The sequence below is a fragment of the Erinaceus europaeus genome, chromosome 4 (assembly GCF_950295315.1).
Source record: "Erinaceus europaeus chromosome 4, mEriEur2.1, whole genome shotgun sequence".
NCBI lineage: Eukaryota > Metazoa > Chordata > Mammalia > Eulipotyphla > Erinaceidae > Erinaceus > Erinaceus europaeus.
The window spans coordinates 88480680-88488419 of record NC_080165.1 but is presented as its reverse complement, the minus strand read 5'-3'; positions in this window follow the sequence as shown (position 1 = coordinate 88488419).

The window sequence follows — 7740 nt, the reverse complement described above, 5'->3', positions numbered from 1 at the left end:
AACTTTCCTGGAAGTTGCTATTATCACGAAAAAACAATTATTATTTTGTGTCATGTTTTGAGTACTTTATGCTGTTTGTAGTTGAGCTAACATTATCCTATGTTAATTCAACTATTTCTCCCATCATGGTATCTGTTTTGATTAAACAAGTCTTCTTTCTTCTTTACTAGTGATTTAATATTGATTTACAAAATTATGAGATAACAGGGGTATTATTCTACACCATTCCCACCACCAGAGTTCTGTGTCCCAATTCCCTCCACTGGAAACTGTAGTAGTTCTCCCAAAGTCATAGATGTGGGTGAACTATTATATATATAATATTTTGCCCATTATTCTTTTATGTTCCTGGCTGCTCTTTCTTTCTAAATCACACCCACATCTATTACAACTTTCTAGTGTCCTTCCTTTTTTCCTCTTCTCTCTCTAGGTCCTGATGGAATTGTACATTAGTTTTGTTTGGATGCTGAACATTGCAGAATTTATGCAATGAACATCTAGTTTTATTTTATTATTTTTAAAGATATTAGTTTACTTTTTTATTTGATAGGACAGAGAAAAATTGAGAGGGGAAGAGAATATAGTGAGGGAAAAAGAGAGACACAGGAAGCAATGTTTCACTACTAGTGAAGATTCCCTCTGCAGGTGGGGACTTGGGAGTTCAAACTAAGGTCCTTGTACATGATAATGTGTGAGCTCAACCAGGTACACTAAAACAGCTTTATTTATTTTTTATTTGTTGTATTATTATTATTATTGCTGTTGTTATTATTATTATTTTGCCTCCAGGGTTATCACTGGGGCTGGGTGCCTGCATTAGGAATCCACGGCTCCTGAAAGTCATTTTTTCCCATTTTGTTGCCCTTGTTGTAGTTGTTGTTGTGGTTGTTGGGTAGTAAAGAGAAAATCGAGAGAGGTAGGGGGGAGGAGAGAAAGACAGACACCTGCACACCTGCTTCACCACTTGAAAAATGACCCCAGGTGGGAAGCTGGGGGCTCGAACTCGGATCTTTATGCCAGCCCTTGGGCTTTGCGCCATGTACTCTTAACCGGCTGTGCTACTGCCCAGCCCCCTGTTGTCTTATTTTTGCTTTCTAATCTAAAGTTTTAGCCCCTAAGCCACCTCCTGGGATGCTCTGTTGTACTGTTTTTAAGGGAAACTAATTGGCTGTTTCATCTAGTTATAATTATACTATTTCCTTTTTAGCTTGACTCTTGGATCATAAATTTTGTTTAGAGTATGTCTAGAAATGCCATTGCACTAAGGACAGTTTATGTGTTCTAATAGGGTATATTCCTGAATCTCTTCATTATGGATCTCTTGATTCTTTCTGGATACCTGGAATTACAATGAGTTCTGAATCTGGGTAACCTTAAGAGATCAGCCACCTTAAAAGGCCACTCACTATCCTTTGCTAAACCTCAGGGAGTTGAATTAGCATATGTGCCCCTCTTGTTAAAGCAAGAATCCATGGAAGCCTGTAAAGATGTCCAAAGCACTTCCTGTCTTTTTTCCCAATTCTTTCTAATTTGCATGATTTTCCAAGTTTTTATCACATAATTGGGAAAGTTTGTTTTGTGATATGTGCTTAGATTACATCTAGACAGATTAGAGTCATTGGTTGCTTGATTGATAATGGAACTATAGATTAATAGCTTCTAATTGCATCTTTGTGCTGTTTCCCTTGATCTCTGATGTATATGACTGTTTCATGTGTTGGCAAATGTGAAATCACTATTGTAACACACCATAATGTATGTTTAACAGATGAAAGAAAACTAAGCTAGAGCTTATCTTTAGAAATGGCTGTTTTGTCATGCAGTTTTTTTCTAATTCATACAAATTAAAAGATGCATGCAGAAAATGAAGTTAATTGCTTTCAGATTGATTTTGAAAGATTATCTTGGGGGTCGGGCTGTGGTGCACCTGATTAACTGCACATACTACAAACTCAAGGACCCGCAGAAAGATCTTGGTTCAAGCCTTTGGCTTCCTACCTATAGAAGGTCGCTTCACAAGAGGTGAAGCAGATATGCAGGTGCCTTTATCTTTCTTTCTATATACCCTTCCTTCTCAATGTCTGTCTGTAATATATATATGTGTGGGGTGAGAGAGGGGGGAGGGAGAGAGATGAGGCCACCAGAAGAGAATAAACAACAAGAAGTGTGTGCAATGGAGTTTCAGTAAGTGGGTAAAAGGTAATTTACAAAGCAAAAAGAATTATTACACAAAAGGGAGGCATTATAATTAAATTGCTTTAGTTTAAGAAATACAATTCACTAAATTCACATGGTGCCTGTATTTGGGAAAACATTTTTATGTTTGCTTTAAATCTTCTATTTTGTCACCATGCCATTAAATTATCTGACTTTTTTTTTTCTAATGTGTCATTTAAATGCAATATAGCATTAGTCTCCAGGCATAAACATTTAATAGGTGTCTAGCCACTACCTATTTTTTTTGTCTCAGAACATTTTGTTACTACATAAACTCATATTATTATTTCTCTACTGAATTTGAAATAATTATATCAAATGATATGAATTCCGTAATGAGAAATAAATCTATGACCCTTAAGAGTCATCAAAAGTGGCTGTGCTAAATTATCATCACAAATGTATTTAATGACTGTTATTTTCCTTATTTTTTATTTTGATATTATTCCTATGTTTCTTAACTTTTTTGTTTGTTTTTAGTTCATCAATTATTGTTAATTCTCACATTTCCTGTCAACTATATACATTCATCTATGGACCTTGTCTTCCCCACACCTAACATCTGATATGAAGCATGATAATCTAAGTAATAACATTGTAGAGCTCTAATTTGCTGGTCTATCTTACTTGTCTTTTTTCATTTCCTTCTCTTCTTTTTCTTTTCTTCTTTTTTTTTTGAAGAAGTTGGTAAATAAGTGAATATGTGGAAAAATTATACTCACTGATTACTGAAATAATTTTTTATTTCTTCCAGTAAATATTTGCTGTGTGGTAGTATATTGTTGACATTGTTTCAAGTTGTTAGGATAGTTAAAATAAGAGTTGGAAGAATAAGGTAAACTTTCTTGCTCTAGTAGACCTTATAGAGTAGTAGGTATAGTTGAATATATATATATATATAGTGTGTGTGTGTGTGTGTGTGTGTGTGTGTGTGTGTGTGTGTGTGTGTGTGTGTGTGTGTGTGTTCAGAACTATACTTTATTGTTCAGGGCTGAATGAGAGAGAGAACTATAATTTTTCCAGTATAGTGGAATCTATGCTTGAACCTGGGTCACATGTATAGTAAAGCAAGCATAATGTACAGATGAGTATATTAATCAACCCAATTATATGTTTTCTTTTAATATATCACTTTATGGGGGGATACTAATATACAAGAGTGTTATGATTTTTCTTAAGAATTTTCCTAAATTGACAACTTGCCCTGGAGACCTGCATTAAATTTTTATACTGGGATTTCAAAACTGATGACTTCTGAGAACTTGCTCAAATGTGTACTGTGGCCATCTAGTTGCCAAAGAAATAAGAGTAATTGAAATGTTATTCAACTATAATATGAACACTAGAGAGAAACAAATCCCTATATTTTATAGGACAATGATGCCATAAACCAAAGATATCTTGTCAAGTTCTGTGATGTACAACTGTGCCCTATTAATCATGTGAAAGACAAAAAAGGCACTGGAGAAATAGTATAATGGTTATACAAAATGGCTTCAATGCTTGAGGCTCTGAGGCCCCAGGCATCACCATAAGCTCTTCCCCGCTCTCCCTCTGTCTCTTTATCCCTCTCTTCCTTTCTCTGTATCTTCACTTCTGTATCTCTCTTATTAAAATAAATAAAATATTTTTAAAAGAAAAGAATAAATGGAATTGAAGGAATCAATGCCATTTAAAATCACACTCTAAAAGATAAAATACCTTGGAATGAATTTAACAAAGGAGGTGAAGGATCTCTACAGTGAAAACTGCAAAACAGTGTTAAAAGAAATGGAAAATGATAACAAGAAATGATCCTGAATTGGAAGAATAAATATTATTTAAATGATAATTTTACCAAAAGAAAACTACAGATTCCCAGTAGTTCCTATCAAAATCCCCGTGATATGCTTTAAGGCAATTGAACAACTTATTCAAAAGATTGCCTAAAACCACACACAAAGAAAACCACCAGTAACCAAAGCACTTCTGAGAAAAAATGGACGAGAAAATGGAAGTATCACACTCCTTTACTTCATACCTCAGTTTGTACTACAAGGAAATTGTAATTAAAACATTATAGTACTGGAGAAAGAATAGACACTTGGATGGATGGGACAGAATTGAGAACCCAAGAATAAATCCACACATAAACAAAATCTTAGTCCATGACAAAGGGAACAAAACCATTCTATGAGGATAACAAGTTCTCTATAATCAATGGTGGTGGGAAAACTGGGCAGCCACATTAAAAAAAAAAATGAGACTGGAACATACTTAACACCATGAACAAAAGTTAACTAAAATGTGTCAGATATTTGGATATTAGATCTAAGTAATTGGGAAAAGATATATGCATATCACACATCTGACAAGTGATTGATATCAGACATTTGTGGAAATCATACAACTCAACAAAAGGAACAAACAATAAAAATGGAAAAAAGAACTGAGTAGACAGCTTTCTAAAGAAGAGTTGCTCATGACCCACAGACATAGGAGAAGTGCTTCACTGACCATAGCAGAAATACAAATCAAAACTAAATGGAGATTCTACTTCATGCCTATAAAAATGGCCTACACTGACAAAATGGGAAATGACAGGTGTTAGTGAGATTGTGGAGGAAAAAGTGGCTCTTACAATGTTGGTAATGTCAACTGGTGCTGTCCCTCTAGAAAACTCAAAGGAGAATTCTTAAACAAATAAACATGCAAATATCTTGCAATTCAGCAATACTACTCTTATTTATCCAAAAGACAAAAAAACATTAATTTGAAGGGACATAGGTATCCTTATGTTCATAGCCATATTATGCACAGTAGCCAAAGAGTGGAAGCAGACTAAATGCCCATTAACAGATGACTACATAAAAATGTTATGGGGTATGTATTCAAAAAATACTATTCTCTAATTTAAAAAAAAAAGATGATATTACATCTTCCAGGACAGATGATTGGAATTTGAGATGATTACACTTAATGAATTAATGAAGTTACAGACAATTACCAGATAATTTTGCTTGTATGTGGGATATAAAGAACTGATATACATGAACTTAATAAAACAAACAAAAACCAAATAAAATCCCAGAAACAAGCAATCTGTCTAAGACTTTGTTAGAATTATAGTGGCTCCCTATCACCTGTGGCTATAGTCAGGGAGTTCTGGGATTGCCACACAGACATGTTGGGACTAGACCTCTAACAGATCCCCCTCACTAAAGAATAGGAAAGCTAACAGGGGAGGGAAATGAAAAAAAAATTGAAAAACTTTAAAAACAACTCTAATATTATCACTTAACTTTTTTAAATATAAAGTTTTATTTATTTTGAATTGAGAAGGTAGTAGAAACAGGGAGAGACACCTGCAGCACTATTTCACCACTTGTGAAATTTCACCAACCATTAGGTGGCTCACTGAACTTTTTATTTGAATAATACAGTTTATTTTATAAAAAAATATTACTGTGTAAACATAAAATAGACATTTTAGCATTTATTTTAAAATAAATATATACATAAATACTTTAAAGTATCTGAATTTTCACTATGGCATATAGAAATAATAATAAACTATAAATTTCAAATATATTCCATCAATATATTTAACTCACATTTGAAAGAATCTTTGTGGGGCCAGGTGGTGGTACACTTGGTTGAGCACACATGATACAATATGCAAGGATCCAGGCTGTGCAAGGACCCAGACTCAAGTTTCTGGCCCCCACCTACAAGGGGAAAGCTTTACAAGTGGTGAAGCAGTGCTGCAAGTGTGTCTCTTTCTCTCTTCCTATCTCCCCCTCCTTTTTGACTTGTGGTTGTATCTGTCCAATAAATAAATTAAGATAATTTTAAAAATTAAAAAACATTTAAGAAAGACTATTGAGAACCCAAACAAATTTTAAGTAAAAGTAGTCCTTAGATAAAAAATATTTGAAAAGTGGCATTACTTTTAAGATTTGTCCTGAGATATCCTTTTTCATTTTAGCCTCTTGTGTTTAGATAGCACATTTAAATCTTTTATCCCAATATTTTAAAAATATTATTCACTTATTTATTATTGTATATATAGAGAGGAATTGAAAGGGTAGAGGGTGATATATAGAGAGTAGGAGAGAGAGAGAGAGAGACCTGCAGCTATGCTTTATCACTCATGAAGCTTTCTTGCCTTGCAGGTAGAGAACAATTAATATGTAAAATGCAGGTCTCATTTATTCTGGGCTAACCCACTTTAATTATGATATCGCCATCATTTTTTGGCTAAATATCTGGGTTGTAAGTCTTAGTATCTTAAAGAAATCTGTTCAAATACCTGTGCCAATTTTTCTTCTATAAAAAAGCCAGATTTATTCTGTTAAAATAAAAACTAATAATTCCCTTGTTTTTTTTAGAGCCTCTTTTTTAAGTTAGTGATTTAATAATGATTAACAGGATTGTAATATAACAAGAGTACAATTTCACACAGTTTCCAGAGTTCCATATCCCATCCCCTTCATTGGCAGCTTCCCTATTATTTATAGCTCTGGGACTGTGGACCAAAATTCTTTATGGGGTGCAGAAGGTGGAAGGTCTGGCTTCTGTAATGGTTTCTCCACTGGAAATGAACATTGGCAAGTCAATCCATACACCCAGCCTGTTAGCTTTTGTTAGTGGGACAGTAGTCTGGAGAGGGGAGGTATTAAGGGAGGACATATTAATAAGGTCCATGTGTCTGGGAAGGTCAGGATGGTGTCATAGTAGCATCTGCAACTTGGTAGCTGAAAGGTGGTAACATATAAAGCAAATTGTTCAGTAAGCAGGGACCCAAATGTAGGAATAGAGCAAATGAAAGTAGGGGTAGAGCCTTTTATGGTTTTCTAATACTTCAGAAATTAAAAGATTTTATGTACTATGACCAAAATAATTTTACATTCTGTGGATCGCTGGAGCTCTCTAATAACCTTTTCCTACTACATAAATTTTTACCATTTCTTGTATAACTTCAGTGGCTTCCACTTTCCCCTATAAACATAGCAGACTAAAACCTCAGAGCTTTTATTCATTTGTTTGGTCTAGAAAAATGGTTCCCAAGACATCCATATGGAAGATTCTTTACAAGTTTTTCTTCAATAATTACCTCTTCAGAGAAGTCTGTGTAGTGGGGCGGAGCCAAGATGGTGATTTGGAGACAACGCCTGGTGTGAGAAAATCAGCTTTCAACCTTGGATTCTCATGAGAGGAATTTCTGACCATCAGTGGTAAGGGAAATCAAGGGTAGTCAAGGTGACACAAAAAAAGAGTCATATAACCCACTTTTGGCCTGGCAAACAGAGGCCAAAAGGACAAATGAAAGGAAAATATTTGGCTTGACTATTTCTGAACTCATCTCCTACTCCCACCCAAAAACAAGCCCCACAGTGTGGCTAGCTGCTCCTAGCAGGCTTCCTGTGGAGCTACTTTCCCTTTACGAAGATTTATGGCCCTGCAGGGGTATCATTTCAAGCCTTTCCCCCCTCCCTTTTCTTTTTCTTTTTGAACAGGACTGGATCTCCATTTGAGTGACAG